The following is a 16,394-nucleotide window of genomic DNA, read 5'->3' on the forward strand; positions in this document are numbered from 1 at the left end:
TCAAAATCTATAGTCTTGCAATTTTTCATGATTAATTCCTAAAGCAACAAGAGTGTTATATGGTAGCTGGTGTCCTCCAATTTCCCTTATTGCAAGCTAAAGAAAAATGGTCTTAGGTAGCTTGGTTTGGTAAATCTGAAATTACAGTGATTTATGAGGGTGATTTATAAACATTTGGACTGAAACATGAACTGAGTCCCTTTAGGTTAACTTCTATACTCTATGCCTATGGAACAGTAAACCTGACACCTGTAACTACTTATTGTTGTCATTTGACCCGTTGCTTTATGTTTCTCTTTTGTTACAGAAGATAATTTATCTTCTATGTTGGGAATATGTTTGTCTTAAAATTTTTTTAAAGTGTCAGTAATGCTGACATAATAAAAACATAATAAAAAGCATGTTTTTATTTGATAAATCATAACACATAAACATTCCATATATGATGTACAACCAATGGCTCCCAATATCATCACATAGTTGTGTATTCATCACCATAATTTTTTAGAACAATTATATCACTCCAGATAAATGAAAAGTAAAAAGAAAAAAAGTCATATATACCATAGCCTTTACCCCTCCCTCTCATTGACTGCTAGTATTTCCATCTACCCAATTTACTTTAACCTTTGTACCACCTATTATTTGTTTATTTCTTATCCATATTTTTTACTCATCTGTCCATAACCTAGATAAATGGAGCATCACACACAAGGTTTTCATATTCACACAGTCACATTGTAAAAGCTACATCATTATGCAATCATCTTCAAGAATCAAGGCTACTGCAACACAGCTCAACAGTTTCAGGTACTTCCTGCTAGACACTCCAATACGCCATAAACTAAAAAGAGATATCTATATAATATGTAAGAATAACCTCCAGGATAACCTCTTGACTCTGTTAGAAATCTCTCAGCCACTGATATTCTACTTGATCTCTTCTCGCTCTTTCCCCTTTTGGCCAAGAGGGCTTTTTCAATTCCTTGATGCCAGGTCCCAACTCATCCTGGGATTTCTGTCCCACATTGCCAGGGAGATTTACACCCCTGGGAATCAGGTCCCACATAGCGGGGGTGGGATGGGAGCAAGGGGAGTAAGTTCACTTGCTCACTTGCTGCATTGGCTTAGAGAGAGAGGCCACATCTGAGCAACAAAAGAGGTTCTCTGGGGGTGACTCTTAGGTCTAATTTTTTTTTTTTGAACATGGGCGGGCACCGGGAAGCGAACCTGGGCCTCCATCATGGCAGGTGAGAACTCTGCCACTGAGCTACCATGGCCCACCCTTAGATCTAATTTTAAGTAGGCTTAGCTTGTCTTTTGCAGGAATAAGTTTCATAGGGGCAAGGGCAAGCCCAGATCAAGGGCTCAGCCTATTGATTTTTTTGTCTCCATTGCTTGTGAGAATATCAGGAATTCCCCAGATGGGGAAGTTTAATATTTCCTCCTTTCTCCCCAGTGCCCCAAGGGCCTTGCAAATACTTCTTTATTCACTACCCCAATTATTCTGGGATTTATCAGTGCATCATACTAACCTGGACAAACCAACAAAGTCTCACACCCTGTTCAAGATTCCATGTACTTATGGAATTCAACTAAACTGATCATACCAGTTAAATTAGGAAGTACACTACCCAAAATATAAATTTTGCACCAAATAAGCATCTCTCCCTTTGGTCTCATACAGATGTGGAAGTTTTAAAATATGGACGATATCATCCTTTACCCTGTATTCTGCTCTTCCTTAGTCCTATCCAGATCAGCTTCATTCATCTCTACTCAAAGTCAGATCCCTTTTTAAACTTTTTCAGCAGTTTCTGTATGGAGTTTTATTTACTTTCATAGCTTCAGAGCACTAATTCTGAGTCTCAGGTGTCACATAAATACCTGAAGTTTCTGGGAATGACCTGGTTATAAACAAATAGCTCAGTATCTCAGAATTTAGAAATAACAGTTACACCTCCTGAATAGATGTGACTGCTATAAGAGCTTACAATCTAGGACTGTTTACAATAGGCACCAACCTGATAACCCAGACAGCAATACTTTTAATGTCAAAAACAACCCTAAAAACAAATAAGAAAACCACTAAAATTAAAAATCCTGAAGAAATCTGGGGAGTGAAAAGGACCTAGATATAATCTGTGAAAAAGTAATGATATGAAATTATTTTCTTCTTTTTAAAATTCAAGCAAATTTTAAAATGATTTTTTTTCGCTAATTTGGTTAATGCCTTAACTAAAAACTGACAAAATGTACAATGGACTTTAGATAGAGTAGAAAAATATTTAAAATTTTGTTCAAATCTTTTGGTCCACCATAATCACTTGATTTAATATATCAGATGCTTCCTCTGGATTCACAACCTCCTTTTCCTACTCTGCCTCCTTTATTCACATTTTAAAATTATATAATTTAAATATTTTTGTTTAGTGTATATTGTCTTTTCTACTTCCCCTTGCTATGAATACCAGAGTACAAGATTTTTTAAAAAAGTGTTGTTCATTGATATATTTCAGATGCCTAGGAAAAGTACATCAGATTCATAGTGCTGAATCAATATATGTTAAATAAATATACAAAATATTTAAACAACAAAGAACAACACAGCAAATCTGAAATGTGTCTATTTTTAAGCAAAATATACATTTGAAAATCGTTACTTCTTTGCTAAAAAAATGTTTTTATAGGAGGAATACAGCTGACATTAAATTGTTTTCAGTTATGGGCTGAAAATAAAAGCACACAAGTGACAATTTTTTAAACATATACATTCATTTTTCTTATTCAGTAACAGCTGGAAAAAAATAAAACAATTATTTTTGCACCCTGTATAAGAAATAAAACATTGGAAAAGAGCAAGCTAAAAAATGAGAGATTTTCAAAATTGCTTAAAGGAAAACACTTCTGCCTAACATCTTTGTATAGACTTAAGATATTAGGATATGATTTAGATTTACTCTACATTTACCTCACTTCTACAAATAAATACTGTAAGTCCATCATGTGAGTTATTTACAGGAACTTCATTGAACTGAATTTATTTTCATGTAATAATAATTTAAAAGTGACTGTAGTTATTTTTATTATGGGTTATAATTCCAATCCTGTTACAAATATGCTGCCTCACCTTGAACAGGACACAATCTACCAGAGAAAATTTTTTCCACCTGAGAAAATGCAGTTTGACCTCCATGATGTCTGAATTTTCTTATACTTCTATAGTTGCACAACCATATCTTTTGTTCCCCCTATGTGATTTTGTTTTTAGGTTAAAACTCTTAGTATTTACAAATATATTGGAATATACTCTTTAAACCAGTCCTTTTTTAAGCAAACAACAAATAAGTGAGCATGTTATACTGACGTTATGAGTAGCTTTAGAGTTAAAATCTCTTATACTGCTTTGTTAAAGGTAGAAAATATTCTTCAGGTCTCTATTTTTTAATTCAGTAACTTCCTGGTTGTCATGAGCCTATCTTGTTGTAGGCACTGAATTAGTTGTTTTATTACCATTATCCCATTCACTGAGGGAAGTTAGAGCTGCTTAATAAAGTGGCAAATATAAAACCACACAATATTACATAGCATCTTACATATTAACTTAATTATTTTGACACAAATATTAACTTAGATGTCTCATCGTTAGGTGAACAGATTGAATTGTATTTTTTCAATATATGGAAAAATCTTAAGATTATTAATATATCAATTATTTTACCCCAAATTTTATTTAAATCTTTTCCAAAAGGCCTAATTACAATAACATGAAATGTACCACTCTTTCATTTTTGCATGAATAAACAAATCGAGCATATATTTAGAAAGAAGGGCATATTTCTGTAAACTATCTTACTTGCAGCTATAACCATCATATCTCTTTAGGAATATTTATTGCAGAGGTTTAGTTGAAACACCTATTCATCAAATCTTACTACAATATCCTTAGGCATCATCTCCATATTTCTCTAAACATTGAAGTGTGGGCTTCCAAAATGGTCCAGTTTCCTAATCTAAAACATATTAAACATGAAAGTTTTGTTAATTTTTTTCAGAAATTACACATTTTAATGGTGCATGCATGCAGACAAACCCAAGGACATATACACATTCTTTTTTTTTTTTTCTGGCCACAGAAAATAAAGGCCAATTGTGTGTGTGTGTGTGTATATATACATACACACACACACACATGCATACATGTATACATATATATTAGCACCAGAAGTTCTAAGGCAATATTTGATAGTTTAAAAAGTGTTTTCCCTTAGTTACATAACTATTACTCTTATTCAGATTTGAAAGTGCATTTAACTAGTTATTTCTATTTCCAGGATTTTGCAGTGCTGTGCTTCTGAATACTATGTCCACGATCTACAAATAAGGTATAGTTCATCTTATTTTGCTTTTAAATGTAAGTTCAAAAATTCATGCCAACAGTTCAATTACTAAGATTTTACAGTTCAATTAAAAAAGCTATCTCTGGGAACTCTACGGGTCTCATAAAGAAAATCACAATTAAATTGTTGATTTGCGGATCCCAGCTGCGATGATCATCTGTATGTAGACAATTACTGTGTCATTGTTTCATTTAAATGAAAACTCACCTTAAGGAGATGTCTACAGTTTGCTTCTTCAAGTTCCCATTGTTTGTAGCAGAATACAAAAATGTCTGATTAATTTAGTTTATCTTTGCCACCCAACAAAGACTTTCTTTGCCGAACATCACGTGACAAATGTAATGGGGCAATTGCTCCCACGAAAAGAGCTCACATAGAGGCTGGGCCATGGTGGCTCAGCAGGCAAAGTTCTTGCCTGTCATGTTAGAGACCCAGGTTCGATTCCCTCTCCCTGACCCATGCGAATTAAAAAAAAAAGGAAAGTTCATGTAGGGACATCGTGACAAGATCGTACACCCACAGGAACAAGATCATGTGGAAGCTTGAGTTTATTAATGTCAAGAAAAATTTAAAACCTAAACTTAAAATCTAAAATTTGAGTGTGGAGTAATGCTAAGGGCTGAATGATTCAGTCTTTCTGGATAGCTCAGTATCTACTTATTTGTCTGACTCATGAAAAATCTACTCATTTTAAATTGAACTATGGGTATTATATGAGACCATAAATTAATAGTAGAAATGTTATTCATCACTTTGTCTATTGGGGGTAAATGCTGTGTTTTGATATGCAAATCCACTTATTTGTGACTTTTTCTATCAGAAGGACTCTGATTGTCAATGTACTTCTGACTGAGTCCTTGTTAGAAGGAGAGAAAGAAAGAAGTGCAGAAATGTGAAATATGAAAAGTAAATGTCAATTCTCAAAATCCTGGCTTTTAGGAAAGATAGATGACAGGAAGCAGAGCTTTTTGAAAGGTCTTACTGCAATGAGTTGGGATTCAAATCACAAATAAAAATCCAGTTCAAGGACATGAACTTTTTTTCTCTAGGAAAGCTAGTTGCTTCATAGTCTAAGAAAACACTGAAGGAACAAGCTTTGCAGTTCATTATTTTAGTCATGTTTTCATTCTTAGTTTCTCACTAAAACTTTCAGAAAAAGTAAACAGCTGGGTAGAAGAATGTAGAATCTTTTCAAGCTTCATATATCTTATTTCTTCTTCCTTTGATTTTGGAAGGAAAAAAAATCAGATGAGACTGCTTTATGATTCTAGTTCTAAAACCATATTTCTAATTGGAATAGTAAACAAACTTGAAGGTTAAATGAAAAATAATTGAGTTGTATTTGTATACAACTATTTTGTTTATTTCAAAACATCCTTAGATACCACTAGATATTTTCAATTAATTCATTGCCTATGATAATGTGATTTAAAAATCCCTTACTGATTCATCTTTTTTTCTAGTTAAATATTCTTCAAAATAATAAAAAGATAATAAAAATAGCCACATAATAATAATGACATTTTGACAAGAGTTGAGCAATGACACATATTGAGCATTTGGGTTGTAGATATTCTTAATTCCTTTTTCTTCTCCTAAAAGTCTGAAGCAAAAGTACTCATCCAAAAGAAATCTTTTTATATTATGTGCTTGTTTTTACTGCTCATTCTAAGAAGCTGTCTTCACGTATCTATTTTTATGTATGTCTCACATTTGAAAGATAAAGCAATGCACATCATGTTTTCTTATCTGAATTTTTATTCTTGATTTTGCTGTCAGATGATGAATATGTATAGATAGGCACATAGCAAGAGAACTTCTGAGTGTGATGGAGATAAGAAAATACTTAGTATTCTCAGTAGCAGAAAAATGAAAAGGAAATCTATTGGTTACATTTGGTATTCAGTTCTCTTAATCAGTGCTTGTAAGGCAAGCTTAGAGAGCTTTTTAGAATATTTGGCATTCACTACTTCTTACATGCAAGCCCAAAGGACATTAACTGAGCAGAAGATGACTGCTTTGATTAATTCCATCTATGCTATTTTTTAGTGCTTCATTATAAACAGCCTTCCTTCATTCAGGCAGCATATTTTTATTTCTTTATGGAATTTGGATGCTAGGTGGTCATAGGGATACCTGAATTTTTAACACGGTAATAAAAATCATCTTCATCAGTATTCTAGTTACAGGTCAAAAGGCAATCAAATACCAAAAATTTGCATTCCGGAATGTTTTGACTTTGAAGTTAACCTTTCAGGTCCATCTGAATTACCCCTTGTCATGGTTAGGGACAGGTTTCAACTTGGCCAAGTTGTGGTACCTGTTCATCTGATTGGGCAAGCGCTGGCCTGTCTGTTGCAATGAGGACATTTTATAGGATAGGTCATGATCACGTCAGCTACATCCACAGCTGATTCCATTTGTAATCAGCCAAAGGGGAGTGTCTTCTGCAATTAGTGATGCTAAATCCAATCATGGGAAGCCTTTTAAGGAGGACTCAGAGGAGACAGGTTCCATTCCTGCTTTGGCTGGTGAGCCTCTCCTGTGGAGTTCATCCAGGCCATCCATCGGAGTCATCGGCTTCGCAGCCTGCCCTGTGGATTTTGGACTCTGTGTTCCTACGGTCATGTGAGACACTTTCATAAATTTTATATTTGCAAGTGTTCCCTGTTGATTCTGTTTCTCTAGAGAACCCTAACTAATACATCTTGGTACCAGGAGTGGTTCTTAAGGAACAGAATCTTAAAAATGGGTTTTTATGGATGGTTTTCTACTCTGACTGGACTCAGAGACACTAAGGACTCTGATTCCCATAATCAGAATGACACTCCCAATCCATGGAGTGAGTTGGCAGAGGAGATAGTCAAAATATCATCATTTGATTCTCCTAATGCTTCGCTTGTACGAAGCCAGACTCTGGGGGATAATGTTTTTGACACCTTTACAGAGTTTTGTAGAAATAAGAGTTATAGAGATGTTGGTTGGTTGTTGTTAGATACACTGTCTACATTAAAGGGTGAAAGGGATGGGCTTAAGGCTTCAAACGAGAAGCTTAAGTGCCGTCTGAAAGATGTAGAGGTTTCTATGAGTATCCTGAAGGAAAATCTTATTTCCTGTAGCCGTAGACTTGAGATCTCTAAAAATCAGACTCAGAATCTTATTGTTAGAGTAGCAACTTTACAACGTAAACTGAAATCTCAGTCTTGCATGGTGTCTGCCGTTAAAGTGAGGGCATTGATTGGAAAGGAGTGGGACCCTGAAAAATGGGATGATAACATATGGATTGATAATGATGTTGGGGGTGAGGTTGAAACCCTAGACCATGCTGAGCCTTCTTTAGATAACCCTGTAATAGTCTGCCCTGAGGACATAGCCACCCCACCTCCAGCCTGCCTTGAGGAATTGGCCACCCAACCCCCTCCTGAAGGGATTAGCCCTAGAGTTATTAATCTTGTTTCACCAGATGAAACTGCAAATGAAAGCCCTGAAGCAAATGGCTTGGAAGATATTTCTAATTCTTTTCATGACCCACCCCCACCACCCCTCATTTCTTCCAGACCTATAACTAAACTAAAGTCCCAACAGGCCCCTAAAGGTGAGGTACAAAGTATCACATATGAGGAGGTACAGTATACTCCAAAAGAACTGTGTGAGTTTTCCAATTTATATAGACAGAAATCAGGGGAATATGTGTGGCAACGGATTTTAAGAGTGTGGGATAATGGTGGGAGGAATATAAGGCTGGATCAGGCTGAATTTATTGATATGGGCCCACTAAGCAGAGATTCTGCATTCAATGTTATAGCTAGAGCAGTTAGAAAAGGTGTTAACAGCTTGTTTGGGTGGTTGGTTGAAACATAGATCAAAAGGTGGCCAACATTACCTGAGGTTGAAATGCCAGAACTGCCCTGGTATAATGTAGATGAGGGGATCCAGAGGCTTAGAGAGATTGGGATGTTAGAGTGGATTTATCATGCAAAGCCTTCCCATCTGCTGCAGATAACTACTCTCCTTTTGAGAAACAGCTTTTGGCCTGCTACTGGGCCTTAGTAGAGACTGAACACTTAACCATGGGCCACCAAGTTACCATGAGACCTGAGTTGCCTATCATGAGTTGGGTGTTGTCTGACCCACCAAGCCATAAAGTTGGGTGTGTGCAGCAGCACTCTATTGTAAAGTGGAAATGATATATACGAGATAGAGCCAGAGCAGGTCCTGAAGGCACAAGTAAGTTACATGAAGAAGTGGCACAAATGCCCATGGTTTCCACTCCTGCTGCCACATTATCTTCTCTTTCCAAGACCAAAGCTATGGCCTCTTGGGGAGTTCCTTACAGTGAATTGACTGAGGAAGAGAAAACTCGGGCCTGGTTTACAGATAGTTCAGCACGATATGCAGGTACCACCCGAAAGTGGACAGCTACAGCATTACAACCCCTTTCTGGGGTGTCCTTGAAGGACAGTGGTGAGGGGAAATCCTCCCAGTGGGCAGAACTTCGAGCAGTGCACCTGGTTGTTCATTTTGCTTGGAAGGAAAACTGGCCAGAGGTGTGTTTGTATACTGACTCATGGGCTGTTGCTAATGGTTTGGCTGGATGGTCAGGGACTTGGAAAGACCATAATTGGAAAATTGGTGACAGAGAGGTCTGGGGAAGAAGTATGTGGATAGACCTTTCTGAGTGGGCTAAAAACATGAAGATATTTGTGTCCCATGTGAATGCACACCAGAGGGTGACTTCAGCAGAGGAAGATTTTAATAATCAAGTGGATAAGATGACCCATTCTATGGATACCAGTCAGCCTCTTTCCCCAGCAACTCCTGTTATTGCCCAATGGGCTCATGAACAAAGTGGTCATGGTGGTAAGGATGGAGGTTATGCATGGGCTCAGCAACATGGACTTCCACTCACCAAGGCTGACCTGGCTACAGCCACTACTGAGTGCCCAATCTGCCAGCAGCAGAGACCCACACTCAGCCCCCGATATGGCACCATTCCTCGAGGTGACGAGCCAGCTACATGGTGGCAGGTTGATTATATTGGACCACTCCCTTCATGGAAGGGGCAGTGATTTGTTCTAACTGGAATAGACACATACTCTGGATATGGGTTTGCTTTCCCTGCATGCAATGCTTCTGCCAAAACTACTATCCATGGGCTTCCAGAATGCCTTATCCATCGTCATGGTATTCCACATAGCATTGCTTCGGATCAAGGAACACACTTCACAGCAAATGAAGTGCGGGAATGGGCACATGCTCATGGAATTCTCTGGTCTTACCATGTTCCCCATCATCCAGAAGCTGCTGGATTGATAGAACGGTGGAATGGCCTTTTGAAAACTCAATTACGGTGCCAACTAGGTGGCAAAAACTTGAAAGGCTGGGGTAATGTTCTCCAGGAAGCTGTGTATGCTCTGAATCAGCATTTGCTGTATGGTGCTGTTTCTCCCATAGCCAGGATCCATGGGTCCAGGAACCAAGGGGTGGAAATGGGTGTGGTGCCACTCACTATTACTCCTAGTGATCCACTAGGAAACTTTTTGCTTCCTTTCCCTGCTACCCTGAGTTCTGCTGGTCTACAGGTTTCAGTTCCAAAATGGGGTGTGCTTTCTCCAGGAGAAATAACAGTGATACCACTGAACTGGAAGTTAAGATTGTCCCCTGGTCACTTTGGGCTACTTATGCCTATGGATGAACACACCAAGAAGGAGATTACATTATTGTCTGGGGTAATTGACCCTGACTATCAGAAGGAAGTAGGACTGCAACTACATAATGGAGGTAAAGAAGAATTTTCTTGGAATATAGGAGATCCCCTGGGGCGTCTATTAGTACTACCATGCCCTGTGATTAAAATCAGTGGAAAACTGCAACAACACAATCCAGGCAGGACCACTAATGGCTCTGAGACTTCAGGAATGAAGGTTTGGGTCACCCCACCAGGCAAAGAACTACAGCCAGCTGAAGTTCTTGCTGAGGGGAAAGGGAACATGGAATGGGTAGTGGAAGAAGGTAGTGATAAATATGAACTTCGACCGTGTGATCAGTTACCGAAATGAGGACTGTAATGCTGTTTTGTTCGTGTTGTACTATTTAAGTTGTAAGATATCAAGTTTAAGAATGAATGTTGCCCAAGGATTTGCACCCTATTCTGGAGAGATTTAATGTGTTTCCAGTTATATGCAGGACAGTTGAGTATTGTCAGGTAAAAGAAAAAATGTGTGCTTATTTGTTTTCATTTGGAAATTAAGTATGGTCTAAGGTGATGTATATATATATATGATATATATATATATATATAGACATATATATATATATATCATATATATATAGGTGCCAAGTTGACAAGGGGTGGACTGTCATGGCTAGGGACAGGTGTCAACTTGGCCAAGTTGTGGTACCTGTTCATCTGATTGGGCAAGCGCTGGCCTGTCTGTTGCAATGAGGACATTTCATAGGATTAAGTCATGATCACGTCGGCTACATCCACAGCTGATTCCATTTGTAATCAGCCAAAGGGGAGTGTCTTCTGCAATTAGTGATGCTAAATGCAATCATGGGAAGCCTTTTACGGAGGACTCAGAGGAGACAGGTTCCATTCCTGCTTTGGCTGGTGAGCCTCTCCTGTGGAGTTCATCCAGGCCATCCATCGGAGTCATTGGCTTCACAGCCTGCCCTGTGGATTTTGGATTCTGTGTTCTTACAGTCACGTGAGACACTTTCATAAATTTTATATTTGCAAGTGTTACCTGTTGATTCTGTTTCTCTAGAGAACCCTAACTAATACACCCCTAGATTGTGTATCTCATTTTTTCTGCTTCACATCTTCTAACCCTAACTCTAGCTAGCCTACTCTTCATGGCTTTGGCTTATGTTTTTTCATAAAATCACTCTAGATTCCTCTCTACTTACAAATATATGGCCCATCACTTAGAGCCTAGTTTAAACCTGAACCCTAAATACTCACTATGCCTTGCTAATTTGAAGTATTTATCACCACTATTGTCTCTACTCTACAAATAACCGCATTTTAAAAATACCTTGCCTTCAAACTGCACTGAATGGCAGATCACTTTTTTAATGTACTTTATTTTTTGTGCATTGATTTTGATTTGTATTAATGTTGTCTCTCCAGTTAAATGGCAACTTTCTGGTGGAATGACCATATTTCTACAGGAGGGGGCAAGTGAGAGGAAAATATTACTGACACCAAATAATCAAAATAGCTATGTCACAGGCTGCACTTATCAAATGTGGTGTTAAGAAATTAATTGAAGATAAATTAAAATAAATATCTTCTTATGACCAGTGGGCAAAGAGAGTCTAAGTCTTAGAGTGCTGCTCTTCCAGGATTGGAATATGCCACAGTGAAAACAGGAATGTTCACATATCACAACAACATAATTTATTCAGCATTTATTATTCTTTTGTGTTTTCTTCACATGTATGTTTGCATTTGTCAAGATCCAGCTTTGAATTGATTACTTCTTTGCATCTGTATTTGATTTTCATTTCAAAATAATGCATCCATATTCAGAAATTTTACCACATTTCAGCTGTCAAATATGTTTTATATTTTTAATAATTTGTGAATTTTTACTTTTCATTTTATAAAATGACAAATAAAGATCATTTGCGCACTGTGATGTTTAGGTTCTGGTGTTGACTTGGCCAAGAGATTATGACTAGTTGTCTGGTCAGGCAAGTTGTCTGGTCACACCACTGCTGCAAGGATATTTTGTGGCTGGTTCATAAACTGAAAGGCTGGTGTATTAAATCATCAGCCAGTTGATTGCATCTGTGGCTGATTGCATCTGCAACCAACTAAAGCCTGTCTCCCACAATGAAATAGTCCGATCAGTAGAAGGCTTTTAAGGAAAAAGAGAAACTTTTTCATGGCTTCTTCAGCAATCAAGCCTCCCCTGTGGAATTTGTCCAGACCCTTCATAGGAGCCACCAGCTTCACAGACTGCCCTAAGGATTTAGGACTCTTCCATTCCCATGGTTGTGTGAGACACCTTTGTAAATCTCATGTTTACAGCCCTCTCCTGTTGGTTCTGTGTCTCTCAAGAACCCTGACTAACACACCCACCAACTCCTTTTTTAATCTTTTTGCTACTTGTTCATTTAAATTGGGATATCATTGATTTACTTCTTTCTTTCTTTTTTTTTGTATGCTGTATGTCGGGGTCACATGTCATTCTTTTTCCATGTGAATATCCCCTTATTTCAGCACCATTTGTTGAATTTTTGTTCGGTTTGGTTTTTGTTTGTTTGTTTTGCTTGTTTGGTTGTTTGGGAGATGCATGGGCTGGGAATCGAACCTGGGTCTCCCACATGGCAGGTGAAAATTCTACCACTGAACTACCCTCACACCCCCTTTTTCTCTTTTTTTTAAACTCATATTGACAAATCTTTTCATTGAACTATATCTAGGAGCACATACACACAGGCATCAACATACTATTCAAGACCTTGTTTAATGGACAAGTTATTTAACACATGGGAGTCATCAGTGAGAAAATTGAGATAAAAATTGGGACTAGAAGTGCTTACCTTTCGTGAATGATTTATAGATTAAATATATTATTATACTTAAAGAGCTAGAAAGATATTTGCAACTTAGTAAATGTTTAAGAAATCATAGATTCAATTAATTCTAATCACTATAAGTAAAAATAGTTAAAATTTTTGTTTTCAGTGCATTATGCTACCCATTTCCTAATTATTTTATTTCTTGTTTTTCATGTGGATTAAATCGAAATGACAGCTTGTTCTTCTACTGTTTGTGTCTTTGTATATTCAGAATGCCTTTCTTTTATGAACACATATAAATAACACATTTGCTGAAATAGAAATTTTTACTGAAACTTTTTCCTAATTATTTCTGAATATGGTATCTAATATATCCTAGTATTTCATGGTGCAAATAGTTTAGGGGCCAATCTAATTCTTATAACTTGGATATAATTCCCTCTTAAGCATCTATCTTTCTTTGCCATTAACATTTGAAAAGTCCAGGAGGAAATGTCTAGTGTAACACTGTCCATTAAGTTTTCCTGAAAACGCTGAATATTTAAAGTATAGTCTTAAGAGAAATTTTCTTATATAATTCTTTTGTGTTCCACATGCTCAATCTGTCCTGCTTTTTTTCCCTTTAATTTCTATATCATAAATGGACTCCTCCAGCTCGATTCTCTATATATCTCATCTTTTTATTTAATTTGTTTATACTCTATTCTTTTTCTTTTGATTTCTGGAAAACTTTGTTTTGTTGTTCCTTTATTAGTTCTTTCATTCAATTGCTCTTCACACTTTCTTTAATTTGACAGCCTTATTTTTATTTCTTACACAGTCTTCATGATCTCACATTATTCTTGTAGCTAGAGCACACAGTTTTATTGTCAAAACTAAACCTCAGATCTGCATGGCAAATGAAATTTCTTCTATTTAGACTGTAAATAGTCTGACCTACATCTCAAGCTCCAAATACTTTGAGGCAGGGAGAAGGAAAGAAATAAAATTATCTAATGATTTAACTAGCCAACTGTGTGCTGTTGTTCAGCTTCTCTAAGATAAAACATTCTGCGTTTTGTTGATACCAAACCCTCCTCCTGCTTCTCTCTCTCCATTAGTAATTGGGTATGTGTGGGAGTTGGGGTGAGTGGGGCTGGTGAATGGGATAGCATGGCTGACAGGACCCGGGTTGATGTAAAATGATTCTGGCCTTGGGCACTTTGCCTTCTGCCTTCTTTAACATGACATTCTTTGTCCCTTTGGACCTTTTAATCTGAAGTCAGAGCCTCTGTAGGATTTGTGATCTTGGTCAGGGTCCAGTAGGGACCTACCCCTTTCTCCGTGATGAAGCTCTACTGGCCCATTGGCTGTGATGAGTGAGACACTCTCCAGCCTTCTGCAAGGCCTCCTTTTCTCTGAAGCAAAGATCTTTCTGGACAACTCCTTTGCTAGATTCTCAGCTAAGATGATGTTTATGGTACATCAGAATCAATGGCTGCTAAAAGGCAAAGAACTTCTCTCTCCCTATCCACAATAAACTGCCAGCTTTGCTCTGATTGGGCTTCTAGAGTTCTAAACAGGGTATAATGGCAAGAGACCCAATTCTGCCCTTGATAATACCCTCACTCACAATAAACCTACCCTCTCTGAGCTGGTCTGCATGGGACTCTCTTCTTTCTAATTTTCCTTTTCACAAATATCACAGAGTAGAAAGGGTACAGGCTATGCTATTTCCCATCCCTCACTTTATCAGTCATTTGCAGGAGTTGTAGTGATCTGAAGGAAGATCCCTATATCTGAATTCTCTAGGCACAGTTGTTTCTATGTTAAATTAGATGCGTGGAAACAGAAAATTATCTCCTAATACAATTACCTGTCTCACAAGGCTATTGGCATACCAAAGTTGATTTGCATGCTAGATGCCAAAAAAATCACTTTTTTCCCCCTTGTTTAAATCCATGTAGTCTCTTTTAACAATGCCAATCTTTCCCTAATCACACTGATATCTTGGATAGACTAGAAGAAATGTTCTTTTACTCAGAAAGGAAGAGAAGAGCTCAAAAATACTTGAAAGTTGACTCTTGAATTTTGTTTAGTGTTATAAAAGCATATTCTCACTTCTCCAGTATGGGATACGGTTCCCTTCCTCTGAGAGGGCACATTTTTCCTAATACAACCCCCTCTTTTTATTCTTGGCTTGCTTATCCTTTTGAAAATGTGGCAATGCTTTCACATTTTCTATATATAATTAAGTAGAAATTGAGGTAGGCTCTAGCTTAGATTGAATTTCTTACAGCTAGATTTTTTTGAGAGAGAGAAAGATTTAGATCCAGATTAATTACAAGATAATTTATTTGGTGTTATTGCCAGGCATAGACTGTGATTATTTTGGTTTATCACCTGTGCCAGACCAAACACTGTATATTTCATAAAATGCTGGGAGCTGAGGAATATGTTTGATACACAAAGTCAAAAGGTATCCCAAGTAACATGCTACCTTCCACTTAGCTCATTGTCTCTCAGGTTGTTCTATTACTCTCTGCTTATATTCCTAAGAATTTGCGAGGGTTGACTTGTTCTTTCAGGAAGCAATATAGCACATAGTATCTTAAACTCTTCCTCTGACGATTTTTGCATCTCAAAGTAGCCAGCAGAAATTCCATGTAGCAACTGTTAAGTGAATACTGCCATCCTTGGATTTAAACATCACTGCACAGTTTTATTCTTCATTGAATTTTACATTGTATTTATATATGTGTTTGTCTTTAACTATATTTGAAGCTCCACAAGATAGCTCACAGTTCTTGAATATTTTTGCAATCATAGTCCCTTAATAATACTTCTTAAATTAAATTATGTTTAGAAATATAGTAGCTCTCCTCTTTTGACTTCTTTTTATATAAGGCCATTGCATCTTTTTTCCACATTAATTATTGACACTATTATTCTTATTTTGAAAGACTTTACTAAGGATTCATAAACATATTCATTAAGCATATCATCTAAGTTGATAAAAGTGACTCTCCCTCTTTGAAGACCAGAGACTGCCTTGAGCTGTGTTTTTGTAATATGTCAGTCTATACTATGTTGACAAGGGCAAGGTTTTCTAAAATGAGGTGTGTTTTTATTCCTTTAATTAATTGTTCAATAAATGAAAGGGCAAAGTTAGGTGATCTTGACTCAATGGTTAATCTTTCTCTAATTTTATTACAAGATATTGTAGATGCTATAAAATTTGGCAGTGAAATATTTTGCCTTTCCATATAAAGGGAGCTTTGAAATGTTTTGTTTTTACCCTCACAAAGAAATGAAACTGATCATTCATACCATATTTTATTTTTAAAATAGTGAAGAACTATTGATTCAATATATTTGGTAAAACCTTAACAAGGTAGTCTTTTGTATCTGCCTATCAAGTTTATCAGAATCATTTTCCTATGACCTATAGCATGGCAGAAATGCATTATATTCTAGGCC

At 36.9% G+C, this 16,394-nt stretch overlaps 1 protein-coding gene across 1 annotated transcript in view; it reads left to right on the plus strand.

Annotated features, from left to right (window-relative positions):
• The window catches only part of PCDH15 (protocadherin related 15), a 1,748,268-nt gene that overhangs the window by 653,829 nt on the left and 1,078,045 nt on the right, over nt 1-16,394 (plus strand). The window contains exon 3 of the mRNA XM_077125289.1: nt 4,335-4,385. The gene's annotated coding sequence lies outside the window, so the exon portion shown is untranslated. The remainder of the gene's footprint in view (nt 1-4,334; nt 4,386-16,394) is intronic.

This window comes from Tamandua tetradactyla, chromosome 13 (genome assembly GCF_023851605.1).
Source record: "Tamandua tetradactyla isolate mTamTet1 chromosome 13, mTamTet1.pri, whole genome shotgun sequence".
NCBI lineage: Eukaryota > Metazoa > Chordata > Mammalia > Pilosa > Myrmecophagidae > Tamandua > Tamandua tetradactyla.